The following is a 16,544-nucleotide window of genomic DNA, read 5'->3' as shown; positions in this document are numbered from 1 at the left end:
TATAAATGTTCCTTCAAGTTCTATTGTTATGTGATTCTGGTGTCATTACTTTGTCTTATAAAAATAACTAGGATGTAGTTAATAATAATGCAATCAGGATATATGCTTTTAAGAAAATAGCTCTTTAAGGAAAATAAAGCTGCAACTCATTTAATCCATCCTCAACACTTCTTGGATATAAAGTGTTTTTATGGCTTGACTTGGTTTCTTTTATTTTATGTGACCTAGTTATTAAGTGCACTTTCCAAAACTTATTTGGGGCTGTTACTACTCAGTCATAGTAATCGAGGTGCGGATCTTAATCTGCCTTGGAATATTACATCAGAAGTTAAGTGACTAGTTAATGGGCTCTGGCTACACCTTTTTTTAATTTAGGCTACAAAGTTCTGTTTTTATTTTTATACCTAATTTTTGTTCTTCTACTATGCCGGTCCTCTTAACAGCACACAACTCAAAGAGGTATAAAAATTTACAAACTGAATAAGATTCTAAAACATATTTAAAACCACATTATACCTATACAAAATCTGAACTTTTCCACTTCAGTATCCATGCTAAGTTCTGATTGTGCTATTTAACTTGAGTTGTGAGTTTGGAGAAATACTGCAGACCAAAGTCGTGTGGATATAAATGGATTAGATTAACTCATTAATGACGTATACACTGGGTCATTAAGGGTCACACTGAGTTTGGAGCAGCTCTATCCTATGAAATGCTCTAAGGATGCACTTGTTCCTTGGATATTTCTTTTATTGTTTCTGCTAGAAAGAGTTCACCGAGTTTGAAACATCTCCTAATAAAGGTGGCAGTTCTGATATTCTTATGTTGTAGGAAAAAATAAGTTTTAATGTCTCAGAGCCAACGCTTTTGGGGGTGGCTTTATCATTTCACCTCCATTATTTATATAAAGCATTATCTTTGAGTAACTCTATTTGCCAAACAAACAAAGCCCATAGAAAAAGGAGCCATGTTAAGCTGGGTACGGTGACACATGTCTGTAATCCCAGTATCTCCCTAGGCTGAGACTGGAGGATCGCAAGTTCAAAGCCAGCCTCTGCAAAATCGAGGTGCTAACCAACTCAATGAAATCCTGTCTCTAAATAAAATACAAAACAGGGCTGATGATGTGGCTTAGTGGTCAAGTGGTCAAGTGTTGCTGTATTCAATCCCTGGTAACTCCCCTCAAAAAAAAAAAGCAAGAAAAAGAAGCCATATTATTAATAAGTTTTAAAAATACTTCATATTAACATAAAAATTACTTTTTATTTATTTGAAGAAAAAAGACAGCTACTATTCCAAAACTATTCAGAGACCATTTTTTTTGTTTAATTTGCCTTTTATATATTAACCAACTTTTGAAGGTTGAAACAAAAATGAAAAGCCCAAACACTTCCTGCCAATTATGACTCAGGCTTCGACTCTGAGCCTGCCTTCCCTTCAGACAAGTGGCAACAGCTGACGAAGGATCAGGAGTGAGGGAGAGATGGGTTTGTTGGTCTGTCTAATACTGGAGTCAAGGGAAAACTCGTCCACTATTGGCAACATCGCTGCGGCAGACATAAATGCAAGAGAATTCTTTCACTGCAGTACTGCAGAGCTGAAGAGAAGAAAGCACCTAGAGTCCAGAATAGAAGGCTGCATGAAAGATGTGAGGCCTGGGTCTAGTGCTTGATAGGTGAGAACCATGTGGCCAGGCTGGGAGGAGGGTGACAGAATAGAGCGCTGAAAGCAGGCCCTGAATCTGCAATGAGTCGGTCACATTGACAATGAGCAAGGAGTGGAGGCTCCAAATGAGCAACCAGAGGACAAGAGGTTTAAAACACAAATGACGGTAGCCTTGTGGAAGGCTTTGAATGGAGCCCTTTTCAGCAGTTACCATTCTCTGCTTCAAACACAGAGTGTGCAGAGGTTTCTTGAACTTGAAAGATGACTTCTGTGTTCACCTCTGTCTGATGTTTGTGATTGTGGTAGCTATTGGATGTGGAAAATGAAAAACCCCAAGGTAGTGTGGCCTGGGAAAAGGGAATGAGAAAAGAAGCATACATTGATAAGCTTTCATTTCTCCCAAGATAAATCCTTCCCAGATGCTGGCTGCAGATGGGGAGCAAGTGTTTCATCAAACCTAGAATGATAGTCTCTAGGAAACACTAATCTCTTCCAAGATAACTCCTCTCCAGGTGCTGGACATGGACCACCAATCCAAAGACCCAAATTCCCCAGTACCCAAACTGACACACTCACTAAATTACTTACCTATGTAAGCTCAGTCCCCTCCTTTGTTCAGTGGCTCATTTTCTACCAGGAAAGTGGGTCCATATCCATAGATTTAGTACTGTTCCTGAATAAAAGGCTGAAATGATCCGTGAATGATGCATCCAGCCCCATCTCTTTGTGCTAACAGTAGCACTCCCTGCTTTCTCAAGAATGGACTTCCCGTGCACAGGGCACCAAGAGCTGGAGAGGACCTCCATTCTGAAGAAGCTTTGATACAGCTCACTGGACAGGAGATGTTGGTAAATAGCAGCATGATAAGAAGTGAATGGGGTGGATGGAATAGAGAAGTCGATATGTAAATTAGAAGAAGGAGGAAGAGGAGGAGAAAGCCAAGGAGAGGATAAGGGAAGGCAGGAAGGAGGGAAAGAAGGAAGGAAAGAAGGAAGGAAAGAAGGAAGGAAGGAAGGAAGGAAGGAAGGAAGGAAGGAAGGAAGGAAGGAAGGAAGGAAAGAAATTAGGTCATGGAGAAAGAAGAACCATAGTCAAAAACCATCTTTTGAAAAGTCCCATGAGATGCTATTCAAAGGTTGTCGTTCTAGTCTGAAAGGCAGATGTGGAAGGGAATTTCTGACACAGCTTACACTTAAAGGCCCTGCTTTGTGCTTAGTTCAGAGCTAGGAACACTGAAATGACCACTAATGACCAAGCATGCTTCAAACAGATCTCTGGCAATGGGTCGGGGAAGGAGGCTATTCATTCCTTCTTCCTCTCCAAGATACTAAGGCTCATTATACATTCTGATGTCCAAGTTTATTTCAAAGAAAGGGATATTCCCAGTGGAGTAGGCACACAGGGCTCACAGGGCCAATAGTTCCAGCAGAGACACAACAGAGGGGATGCTACGATTCACAGGATTGCAACAACCAGACCCAAGGCACCACCAAACACTGTGACGGTCAACACCAGAGCCGTCCCAGCTGAGCAGCTGGAAGCAGCGTGACTCCCTCTGAGCAAAGGTATCCAGCACTCTGAAGCAAAGCAGAGGAGCTTAAAATGCCAACCACCAGAAAGCGAAAGCTATCACCACAAACCAGTAGTAGAGAAGGAATCCTGGTCACGGGCTAGGTGTTGTCATTGTTTATCCTGCTACACACAGGCAGTTGTGTACGAGCAGCAGTAGCATCTTCATAAACAAACATCATTTATCAACTTCAAACATATACCGCCGGGGTGGGGCAGGGGCTGCTTTGCAAGGAATAATCTTCACACGCTAAAACACAGCCTTAGAGCAAGGGTGTCTGAGCCTGGGCTGGGAAGGTGAGTTTGCATGTGGGGACCAAAAGTAAGAGCCTTCTCTTCTCATTTTCCCCTCAGCTTTCACAATAGCACGTGCAGCCACCAAGAGAGAGGGCAGTTTAGAACTTGCACATTTGTTCATTTTTTATTCTTGAGAAAAAGGAAAAAGGAGGTTTATTGCTTTGCTAGCAAAAAAGAAACACAGAAGACTCCTGTCCCAGAGGCTGTGATTCTGCCCATCAGCAGGAACAGGAGGCTTTTAAAGAGGCAATTCAAAGGCTACATTCCACGTGTTCTCTGTCGGAGCTGTAATTCACTTGCTAATTTTGGAGACAGTCATTTCTGAGATCTTCTGGTGCCATCCCCAAAGTCTAGATTATTTCCTTTCTATAGTGGGTGTATGCTCAAGGACAGATAAAGCTGCCTAAAATAGAAGAAAGGGAATTCTGTTTCTCCTGAGGTTAGGGAAGAGCCGGGAGAGGAAGAGAAGCATGTCTATTTTAAAAATTAGTTGCAGTGGTAGAGCAGCAAGGGCTACATTCAATGCATAAAGGGGGTTACTGTTACATTTCCCCCACTGTCAATTTCTACATTCCATTTCTATGGAAAAATGGGCAACAACATCTCCACGTTGCTTCCTGCTAAGAGAAGGCGAAGTTGGGGGATGTAACCCAAAGTAGGACTGCCACGTTTTAAAATGGCTTTAAATGCAGCACATTCCCACCTTTAAAATGGCTTTCTTTCTATTTTGTCACTTTGGAGGCAGGAGGTGTATGAGAAAATAGATATTGTAGGATGGACAACCAAGATGCTCAGATAAGAGGAGGATTGGTTGATCACCTTGGAAGAGATCATTTGCTCCTTGCAACTTATGAAATAGTTGACATACCAACTATAAAAATGCAAATAAATATCATCACACCTTCTTAAGTATTTCCCCTGGAGTATGCAATAACTTTTTGCTTCCTTGAATTGTTACAACACTCCCAGATAACAATTGGATCCTGGCCTGACCCTCTAGGGTTCATCATGATGCTAAGGCCATCTTCCTGTGTCTGCCCCTGCAGAATCATCATCATGCAGCAGAAGTAGCCAGAACCAGCTAGGGCCACAACTTAAGAGTAGGGACTAGATATTTTAGGGCCTTCTCTCACTGTCTTGCTCTTCTCTTCCCCTCTTCCTTTCTCCCTATTCTTCAACTGTTCCCTCCCCCAGAATCAGTGCAGGATGTTGGCATTACCACGGAAACATCCCCCTCACATGGGCTCATGAGCCATGCTATAATACCCATCTGTTCCAGGTGACCACAGACTGAGTGCATGGTGGCTTCTGACCCCAGACCTTTCATACATCTCCCACCCCCTTCCCTAGCATCTCTAAGAACTAGGATTTCTGACAGCCAGATGCTGCCTCCCTTAACTCCGCTATTGAACAACTGCTCATCCTCCAAGTCTCTTTCAAATTTTGTCTTCTTGATAAAGCTCTTTATGATTCTATTCCCACTGGGTTAGCACTCCTTCTCTCCCCTCCACCATCTGTTCGTGTCTTGAGGGCAGAGTCCCTATCTTAGTCATGTTTATAGACCTCAAACACTTGGCATGGTGCTTCGCCCCCAGCATTTACTTAATTACATGTTTATTAAGTTTAATTGAATCCTGTTGTTGCAATTCTATTAGAGGTGAATCAGAAGGATGAGGTATATATTTCCATGTAATACAGCACGGTAGCAGCCCTGGCCAAATTGAGCATCTTCCTTTGTTTTTCAACTCTATGGGGCGGCTTCCCTAGAGTTGCAAATTCAATTTCTGACGTCTCACTGATGATGTTAATGTTGATAAATAGTCATGGATTAATTTTTAATAAAATGAGGCATGAAACCTTTCTGGAAAACAGGGTGATACGGGTATGGAGAACTGGGATGCTCTAGTTTGTATCGAAATGGCCCATCTCTTCCCTAGGGGGGAAAGGGAGCAAGGAGAGTTTTTCATAAGCACATTCGTCAAAGGAGACTTTTAAAAGTATGGACATTGAGAAAACAGTTGCTAAAACTATGAGGAAGAGAAGTTCTAAAAAGACTACTGCACAGAAAAAGTAAACATGATACCTCTTTTATGTTTGTGCTACCAAGAATCTCCCTCCACACCTCCAGCTCACTCCTTCTGATGTTAGAAACTGAACATGCTTCCAGGTCAAGGCTGTGGGCTAAGCAAAGACACTCAAAAATAACAAATGATCTATCAACTAGTAACTATTTGGAGTGTAACATAGATCACAAAATAATGATGATGATGACGATGATTCCAGCTAGTACTTAGTATGGCATTTACATATGCCAGGCACTAGTCAAATCATTTTACATATGTTAAATTATTTAATCCACAACAATACAATAAAGTACATGGCATGGTTTTTCTATTAGTATTAGAGAAGACTTGGGCACAGAGAAAGAATTATGTAGGTGAAAATCATAGCTAGTCAGTAGGAGCCAGGACTAGGCGGTCTAGCTACAACATTTGCCCACACATGCAAACACACAAGTGGGTTAGTCACCATGGGAAATACTAAAGAAGCCCAATGTAATCCGTTGCCCAGCGTGTCAAAACAAATAGAAAAGAGTAGGAGAGAGTAAATGACAAGTGATGAGTGACATAGTATCAAAATAATGCAAAAAATATTCAGGAGAAGGTGGGCATACATGTGTCTTTATGACTCCCAACGCACGCATGGATGTGACAAATATAAAGGTGAGTCTCTTCACCTGTAGGAGGGAACTTCCTGCCCTTGCACACCACAGGAGGTGCAACTAACCCTAATATATCCATGAACTGGATGCTGATGTGGTGTCTGTTGATGAGGTCCCGAAGCAGGAGGAGTTAGGAATCTTGCTCTTCGTCATGTAGTCCAGAGGTAACGGAGTCACGTTTTGAACTCGGAATTCATTCTGTGCCCTTCAGTGTTATACTCTGAAGCTCCACCACACAGAAGTGTGTTGTCTCAAGCCAGGGATCAGAGAAGAGCCTCATCCTAAGGAGAACGCAGGTGGGGGTTCCCCTCAGATCTCTTGAATGTGGAAGGATCAATGGATGGCACCACTTCTCACCTCAAGGTGGAGGTGTCTTCTCCCCTGCTACGATTGTCAGAATCAAAAATCTGGTCTCAAAATATCTTTTTAATAATTACCTCAGTTTCCCTCTCATATTTCCATCTGTCTTGTCCACTGCGATATAGATATCCTCAGCAGTCACCCCCAGGTCAAGATCAATGTTCCTCTGCTTCAGGATTTCTCTACCCCAGTGCTGCTGACATTATAGGCTGAATTACTTTTTGTTCATTATAGGACATTTAGCAGCATCCTCTGCCTTTACCTGTTAGATGCCAGTTGCACATCTTGCCTCAGTGTGACAACAAAAACTGTCTCCAGAAATACTCCCTAGAGGGCCAAATCACTCCAGTAAAAAAAAAAAAAAAAAAAAAAAGACCCATCTTATTTTTAAATGGACTGAAAATGGGGGAGATCTGGAACTCTGGATAGAGTTAGGCAGGGTTCAGTGATACAGGCTTGGGGGAAAAAGGTATGAACCTTTTGTGTCCTTTTCTGTATGGGCATTGTACATCAATAGACAATAATCTATTTTTTCTGAGAAATAAAACTTTATATTCACATAACTTGCTTTAATCCTAAGAGCTCATTTCTTCTGAGGCAGAGGTATTACAATATAGTCATTTCCACAAAAACAGAATAACATGTCATTTAAACTGAGTCAATTCACAATGTTCCACTCCTCCTCCAACCAGATTTCCCTATGATGGGTCAGTGTTACAGAGGCATTTGGAGGGAGGGGAGATGTTTAATTGATGGTTTTCCTGTGTCTTCTTCCAGCATCCACCAATGTAGAACCATCTCATTTAGTCTTTGGTTTGGGTGCCAAAGGCATCTGATGAGACTTCCATGGTCTCCTTGGTCTCTAGATAAATAATCACTGACAACTGAGGTTGCTATATTCATTGCCTCCAACAGGCCTATGGACTCTCATGTCTACTCACTCCACCCTAAGCACACAAGAAATATTTGGCTATTCCTGAAATTTGTTAAGGTGTGTAGGGGTGTCACATTTTCTCAGAGGCCCACACAATTCAGGCAGCATCTCTACTTTCCAATGAATGGGAAACTGAAGGGTTGTTGCCTCTCTGAGCAACTAACTAACTCTACGTAGGGTTCTGTGCTGGTCAATTCTCCATTACTGTGACAAAATACCTGAGATAATCGACTTTTTTGACTCATGGTTTCAGTACATGGTTACTTGATCCTCTTGCTTTGGACCTTGGTGAGATGCTCTGTTTGCCTTATTGTGACTGAGGAACAGATGGGCATTATGATCCCAATATCCCCTTCAAGGTCACGGTCTAATTTTCTTCCATATGGTCTCACCTCCTGAAAGTTCAATCACATCCCAATAGCACCATAAGATGGTGACCAAGCCTTTAACACATGGGCCTTTGGGGACATTCCAGAGGCCAACTGTAGCAGGTTCATTTACCTGAAATGTGAGGCCAACACGGAGAGTCCCTTTATTGTGAAACCACATATCTGTTCAGCTCTATTCTTCTTCTTTCTCTTATTTGTAAGGTGGTAGAAATGGAAAAGTGACCAACCATATAATAGAAAAGGTCAGATGACATAAAAAATGCAAATAAAAGTTCTATGTGATGGTTCAATTTAAAAATAAATGTACAAATAATTTGAAGGAAAAATTCTTCATGAGATAAAGTTTACTAAATATAAAGACCATAATATAAAATATTTCAAAGGACTTTAATGTCGTTTACCTAACTAGCAATAAAACTTTATTTTTGCTTTATTAGCTTCAGTTCTGAAAACTACTAGGTAAAGAATATTTAAAGTATATTGGGGACAAATTCCGGTTCTTGGAATGAGTCAACTCTTGCTTCCAGCTCTACTCTCTGGATCAGTAAAAAATCATTAAAAAAAAAAAGCCAGATTAGAACTTTAGGGAAATTTTCAGTCCATAGGGTACAGAGAGCTCACAATCTGATACATCCACTCTGCTCTAAACTTGTAGCAGGTGATAGATAAAATATATGGAAAGAAAGCATCATAGTAATGTAACTGGACCTTCAAAACAAGAAAAGCATCTCTTGGACCAAAAAATGGAGTAGCATGTGGTAAGGTGAGACATCACGTCTTAAGCCAGGAAGGAGGAGGAGAGAGGGAGAGAGGGATAGAAAGAAGTGGGAACTTGGTCCCGTGTCCCTTTTGATATACATCCCCAGAGGCTGGGGTTGTGGCTCAGCCATAGAGTATTCACCTAGCATGTGTGGGGCACTGGGTTTGATCCTCAGCACCATATAAAATAAATAAAATAAAGGACTTGGAAAAGTAACTTTAAGAGAGAGAGAGAGAGAGAGAGAGAGAGAGAGAGAGAGAGAGAACTCCCTTAATGAACAAAGGATCTTCCATAAGGTGTAACCTCTTAAGGGCCCATAGTACCTCCTAATACTGCCACACTGGAAACAAGTCTTTACCTGTGGACAATTGGGAGCTATTTATCTAAACCATAGCATTGTAGCCTATAGATATATAAGAATCCATAGCATTTTCAAGTGGGGAGAACAGGGGTGGGAGGCAAAATAAAATAAAATCAGCCTGGTGTGGTGGCACATGCCTGCAATCTCAGGAGGTTCAGGTGGGAGAATCCATCCTAAGTTTGAAGCCAGCCTCCATCACTGGAATGACCCTAGGTAACTTAGCAAGCCCCTGTCTCAAAATAAAAGATAAAAAGGGCTGGGAATGTGGTTCAATGGTAAAGAGCCCCTGGGTTCGATCCACAATACCAAAAAACAAAATCAAAAAATGGAATCATCCATATGCTGGCTCAGTTACAATTCCTGCAATACTCCATAGGTAAAGTCCTCAGAAAAGTTCTATGAGACCTGATTCCAAGAACTCAGATGCAGGTACAGGGGGAAATGAGAGGAGAGAGAGATATATAAACAAACAGACAAACCAGCACACCAGAGTTCCAAAACACACACACACACACACACACACACACACACACACGCACACACACACTGAATGCTAAGAAAAACAGTCAACTAAATCAATTATTATATAATGAATATACTCCAGATTAATTTGTGGAATAGTTTAACAAAGACTTAATTAACTTATTTTAAGTTATTTTGATGTTTTAAATATTATGTTATTTATTTTTAATTTTCACTACTTGAGCCCAGGGTCTTCCACATGTTAGGCAAGCACTCCCACACTGACATACAATACCCCCAGCACTTTTTATTTTATCTTTTTTTTTTTTTGCAAAACAATTTCCTTTTTTATTGTATCATTAGTTTATCATATAAATTGCTTAGGTTTCTTTTTTTTTAATTGTTGGTTGTTCAAAACATTACATAGTTCTTGACATATCATATTTCACACTTTGATTCAAGTGGGATATGAACTCCCATTTTTACCCCGTATACAGATTGCAGAATCACATCAGTTACACTTCCATTGATTTACATATTGCCATACTAGTGTCTGTTGTATTCTGCTACCTTTCCTATCCTCTACTATCCCCCCTCCCCTCCCCTCCCCTCCCCTCTTCTCTCTCTACCCCCTCTACTGTAATTCATTTCTCCCCCTTGTATTATTTTTCCCTTTCCCCTCACTTCCTCTTGTATGTAATATTGTATAACCCTGAGGGTCTCCTTCCATTTCCATGCAATTTCCTTTCCCTCCCACCTCTTATCCCTGTTTAATGTTAATCTTCTTCTCATGCTCTTTGTCCCTACTCTGTTCTTAGTTACTCTCCTTATATCAAAGAAGACATTTGGCATTTGTTTTTTAGGGATTGGCTGGCTTCACTTAGCATAATCTGCTCTAATGCCATCCATTTCCCTGCAAATTCTATGATTTTGTCATTTTTTAATGCAGAGTAATACTCCATTGTGTATAGATGCCACATTTTTTTATCCATTCATCTATTGAAGGGCATCTAGGTTGGTTACACAGTCTTGCTATTGTGAATTGTGCTGCTATGAACATCAATGTAGCAGTGTCCCTGTAGCATGCTCTTGTTAGGTCTTTAGGGAATAGACCGAGAAGGGGAATAGCTGGGTCAAATGGTGGTTCCATTCCCAGCTCTCCAAGAAATCTCCATACTGCTTTCCAAATTGGCTGCACCAATTTGCAGTCCCACCAACAATGAGCAAGTGTACCCTTTTCCCCACATCCTCACCAGCACTTGTTGTTGTTTGACTTCATAGTGGCTGCCAATCTTACTGGAGTGAGATGGTATCTTAGGGTGGTTTTGATTTGCATTTCTCTGACTGCTAGCGATGCTGAGCATTTTTTCATGTGCTTGTTGATTGATAGTATGTCCTCCTCTGAGAATTGTCTTTCAGGTCCTTGGCCCATCTGTTGATTGGGTTATTATCTTATTGTCTATTTTTTTGAGTTCTTTGTATACTCTGGATATTAGGGCTCTATCTGAAGTGTGAGGAGTAAAGATTTGTTCCCAGGATGTAGGCTCCCTATTTACCTCTCTTATTGTTTCTTTTGCTGAGAAAAAACTTTTTAGTTTGAGTAAGTCCCATTTGTTGATTCTAGTTATTAACTCTTGTGCTATGGGTGTCCTATTGAGGAATTTGGGGCCCGACCCCACAGTATGTAGATCGTAGCCAACTTTTTCTTCTATCAGACGCTGTGTCTCTGATTTGATATCAAGCTCCTTGATCCATTTTGAGTTAACTTTTGTGCATGGCAAGAGAAAGGGATGCAGTTTCATTTTGATGCATATGGATTTCCAGTTTTCCCAGCACCATTTGTTGAAGATGCTATCCTTCCTCCATTGCATGCTTTTAGCCCCTTTATCAAATATAAGATAGTTGTAGTTTTGTGGATTGGTTTCTGTGTCCTCTATTCTGTACCATTGGTCCACCCGCCTGTTTTGGTACCAGTACCATGCTCTTTTTGTTACTATTGCTCTGTAGTATAGTTTGAAGTCTGGTATCGCTATACCACCCGATTCACACTTCCTGCTTAGCATTGTTTTTGCTATTCTGGGTCTTTTGTTTTTCCATATGAACTTCATGATTGCTTTATCTATTTCTACAAGAAATGCTATTGGGATTTTGATTGGCATTGCATTAAACCTATAGAGAACTTTTGGTAATATCGCCATTTTGATGATGTTAGTTCTGCCTATCCATGAACAGGGTATATTTTTCCATCTTCTAAGATCTTCTTCTATTTCTCTATTTAGGGTTCTGTAGTTTTCATTGTATAAGTCTTTCACCTCTTTTGTTAGGTTGATTCCCAAGTATTTTATTTTTTTGAGGATATTGTGAATGGAGTGTTTTTCCTCATTTCCATTTCAGAGGATTTGTTGCTGATATACAGGAATGCCTTTGATTTATGCGTGTTGATTTTATATCCTGCCACTTTGCTAAATTCATTTATTAGCTATAATAGTTTCTTTGTAGACCGTTTTGGGTCGGCTAGGTATAGAATTATGTCATCTGCAAATAGTGATAATTTAAGTTCTTCTTTTCCTATTTTTATGCCTTTAATTTCGTCTGTCTAATTGCTCTGGCCAGTGTTTCGAGAACTATGTTGAACAGAAGTGGTGAGAGAGGGCATCCCTGTCTTGTTCCAGATTTTAGAGGGAATGCCTTCAATTTTTCTCCATTCAGAATGATGCTAGCCTGAGGCTTAGCATAGATTGCTTTTACAATGTTGAGGTATGTTCCTGTTATCCCTAGTTTTTCTAGAGTTTTGAACATAAAGGGATGCTGTACTTTGTCGAATGTTTTTTCTGCATCTATCGAGATGATCATATGGTTCTTAATTTTAAGTCTATTGATGTGGTGAATAACATTTATTGATTTCCGTATATTGAACCAGCCTTGCATCCCAGGGATGAATCCTACTTGATCATGATGCACAATTTTTTTGATATGTTTTTGAATCCGATTCGCCAGAATTTTATTGAGGATTTTTGCATCTAGGTTCATTAGAGATATTGGTCTGTAGTTTTATTTCTTTGAAGTGTCTTTATCTGGTTTAGGAATCAGGGTGATGTTGGCCTCGTAGAATGAATTTGGAAGTTCTCCCTCTTTTTCTATTTCCTGAAATAGCTTGAAAAGTATTGGTATTAGTTCCTCTTTAAAGGTTTTGTAAAACTCTGCTGTGTACCCATCCGGTCCTGGGCTTTTCTTAGTTGGTAATCTTTTGATGGTTTCTTCTATTTCTTCAATTGATATTGGTCTGTTTAGGTTGTCTATATCCTCCTGACTCAATCTGGGCAGATCATATGACTTAAGAAATTTATCGATGCCTTCACTATCTTCTATTTTATTGGAGTATAAGGATTCAAAATAATTTCTGATTATCTTCTGTATTTCTGAATTGTCTGTTGTGATGTTGCCTTTTTCATCCCGTATGCTAGTAATTTGAGTTCTCTCTCTTCTTCTCTTCGTTAGCATGGCTAAGGGTCTGTCGATTTTATTTATTTTTTCAAAGAACCAACTTTTAGTTTTGTCAATTTTTTCAATTGTTTCTTTTGTTTCGATTTCATTAATTTCAGCTCTGATTTTAATTATTTCTTGCCTTCTACTTCTTTTGCTGTTGTTTTGCTCTTCTTTTTCTAGGATTTTGAGATGAAGTATGAGATCATTTATTTGTTGGTTTTTTCTTTTTTTAAGGAATGAACTCCAAGCAATGAATTTTCCTCTTAGAACTGCTTTCAATGTGTCCCATAGATTCTGATATGTTGTGTCTGTGTTTTCATTTATCTCTAAGAATTTTTTAATTTCCTCCTTGATGTCTTCCATAACCCATTGATCATTCAGTAACCTATTGTTCATTCTCCAAGTGATGCATGATTTTTCCTTCCTTCTTTTATCGTTGATTTTCAGTTTCATTCCATTATGATCAGATAAGATGCATGGTATTATCTCTACTCCTTTATATTGTCTAACAGTTGCCCTATGATATAATATATGATCTATTTTTGAGAAGGATCCATGTGCTGCTGAAAAAAAAGTGTAACTGCTTGATGTTGGGTGGTATATTCTATATATGTCAATTAAATCTAGGTTATTAATTGTGTTATTGAGTTCTATAGTTTCCTTATTCAACTTTTGTTTGTAAGATCTGTCCAGTGGTGAGAGAGGTGTGTTGAAGTCTCCCATGATTATTGTATGGTGGTCTATTAGACTCTTGAACTTAAGAAGAGTTTGCTTGATGAACATAGCTGCACCATTGTTTGGGGCATATATATTTATGATTGTTATGTCTTGTTGGTGTATGGTTCCCTTGAGCAGTATGTAGTGTCTTTATCCCTTTTGATTAACTTTGGCTTGAAATCTATTTTATTTGATATGAGTATGGACACTCCTGCTTGTTTCCGCAGTCCATATGAGTGATATGATTTTTCCCAACCTTTCACCTTCAGTCTATGTATATCTTTTCCTATCAAGTGCGTCTCCTGTAGGCAGCATATTGTTGGGTCTTGTTTTGTGATCCATTCTACTAGACTGTGTCTCTTAATTGGTGAATTTAAGCCATTAACATTTAGGGTTATTATTGAGATATGGTTTGTTCTTCCAGCCATATTTGTTTATTTATGTTACTAAACATGGTTTGTTTTCCTCTTTCATTATTTTCCCCCCTTTACTGTCCTACCTCCCACTGTTGGTTTTCATTGTTGTTTTCCATTTCCTCTTCCTGAAATGTTTTGCCAAGGATGTTTTGAAGAGATGGTTTTCTAGCTGCAAATTCTTTTAACTTTTGTTTATCGTGGAAGGTTTTAATTTCATCTTCCATCCTGAAGCTTAGTTTCGCTGGATACACGATTCTTGGTTGGAACCCATTTTCTTTCAGAGTTTGAAATATGTTATTCCAGGATCTTCTAGCTTTCAGAGTCTGTGTTGAAAGATCAGCTGTTATCCTGATTGGTTTACCCCTAAATGTAATCTGCTTCCTTTCTCTTGTAGCTTTTAAAATTCTCTCCTTATTCTGTATGCTGGGCATCTTCATTATAATGTGTCTAGGTGTGGATCTCTTATGATTTTGCACATTTGGCGTCCTGTAGGCTTCTAGGATTTGGGATTCTGTCTCATTCTTCAAGTCTGGGAAGTTTTCTCGTATTATTTCATTGAATAGATTGCTCATTCCTTTGGTTTGGACCTCTATACCTTCCTGTATCCCAATGACTCTTAAGTTTGGTCTCTTTATTTTGTCCCATATTTCTTGAATGTTCTGCTCATGGTTTCTTAACAGTCTTGCTGAGCTGTCTATGTTCTTTTCAAGTTGAAATACTTTGTCTTCATTGTCTGATGTTCTATCTTCTAAGTGTTCTACTCTGCTGGTAGTATGCTCAATTGAGTTTTTAAGTTGGTTTATTGCTTCCTGCATTTCTAAGATTTCTGTTTGTTTGTTTTTTATTACCTCTATCTCCCTGTATAGTTGATCTTTTGCTTCTTGGATTTGTTTATGTAATTCATTGTCGAAGTGATCTTTCATTGTCTGATTTTGCTGTCTAATGTCTTCCTTGAGACTCCAGATCATCTGAAGCATGTATCTCCTGAATTCTTTATCTGACATTCCATCTGCTGCAGCTATTACCTCTTCTAACATTGGGTTGACCTGCATTGCTTGTGGTCCTTTCTTTCCTTGTCGTTTCATACTGCTCGCGTTTCTTTCTGCTTGGTGAAACTGTTGTGTTATTGAATTTTCCCCCTATATATTTATATTGCTCTTGTATAGTTGAAAAGTCTCCTTTGCAGGGCGGGCAGTGGCTGTGCTCCTCCTCCAGTTGGTGTGACGTGTCTACCACGCCCGCGGACCCCTGGGGCTGTTCTGCCGGTCGGTCGCAAGTCTGCCTACCTTGCAGGCGTGGGCGGCGGCTCTGCTCTGCCCCTACTCCAATTGGGGTGACGTGTCTACCACGCTGGGGGGGTCGCTGGGTCTGTTCAGGGTGCGGGCAGTGGCTCTGCTCTGCCCCTACTCCAACTGGGGTGACGTGTCTACCACGCCTGCGGACCGCTGGGCCTGTTGTGCCGGTCGGTCGCAGGTCTGCCTACCTTGCGGGCGCGGGTGGCGGCTCTGCTCTGCCCCTTCTCCAATTGGGGTGATGTGACTACCATGCCCGCAGGTCGTTGGGTCTGTTCCAGATGCGGGCAGCGGCTCTGCTCTGCCCCTACTCCAATTGTTGTGACATGTCTACCACGCCGGCGGGTTGTTAGGCCTGTTCCGGGAGCGGGTGGCGGCTCTGCTCTGCCCCTACTCCAATTGGTGGGACGTGTCTAGCACGCCGGCGGGTCACTAGGCCTGTTCCGGGCGCAGGCGGCAGCTCTGTTCTGCCCCTACTCCAATTGGTGTGACGTGTCTACCACGCCGGCAGGCCGCTGGGCCTCTCCCACTGGTCGGTCGCAGGTCTGCCTACCTTGCGGGCTCAGGCAACGGCTCTGCTCAGCCCCTACTGCAGTTGGGGTGAAGTGATACCACGCCAGAGGGTCGCTAGGCCTGTTCCGGGCGTGGGTGGCGGCCCTGCTCTGCCCCTACTCCAATTGATGTGACGTGTCTACCACGCCAGCAGGCCGCTGGGCCTGTCCCGCTGGTCGGTCGCAGGTCTGCCTACCTTGTGGGCTTGGGCGGCAGCTCTGCTCGGCCCCCACTGCAGTTGGGGTGAAGCGATACCACGCCGGCGGGTCACTAGGCCCACTCCAGGCGCGGGCGGCGGCCCTGCTCTGCCCCTGCTCCCATTGGTGTGACGTGTCTACCACGCTGGCACGCCACTGGGCCCGTTCCACCGATCAGCCAGTGGTCTGCCTACCTTGCGGGCTCAGGCAGCAGCTCTGCTCAGCCCCCACCGCAGTTGGGGTGAAGTGATACCACACCGGCGGGTTGCTGGGGCTGTTCCAGATGCGGGCTGCAGCTCTGCTCTGCCCCTCTGGCCCCCACAGCACTCAGCAGGATCCGGACCAAGAAGCAGTCTCCGCGGGTT

At 41.5% G+C, this 16,544-nt stretch overlaps 1 protein-coding gene across 1 annotated transcript in view; it reads left to right on the top strand.

Moving 5' to 3' along the window:
- Positions 1-16,544, top strand: part of PLBD1 (phospholipase B domain containing 1) — a 71,119-nt gene that overhangs the window by 14,620 nt on the left and 39,955 nt on the right. The window lies entirely within an intron of this gene.

Source organism: Spermophilus citellus, assembly GCF_964194105.1.
Source record: "Spermophilus citellus genome assembly, chromosome: 10".
In the NCBI taxonomy this organism is placed as follows: Eukaryota; Metazoa; Chordata; class Mammalia; order Rodentia; family Sciuridae; genus Spermophilus; species Spermophilus citellus.
Note: the sequence above shows the minus strand (reverse complement) of the source record. Positions and strands in the feature narration are given on the sequence as shown.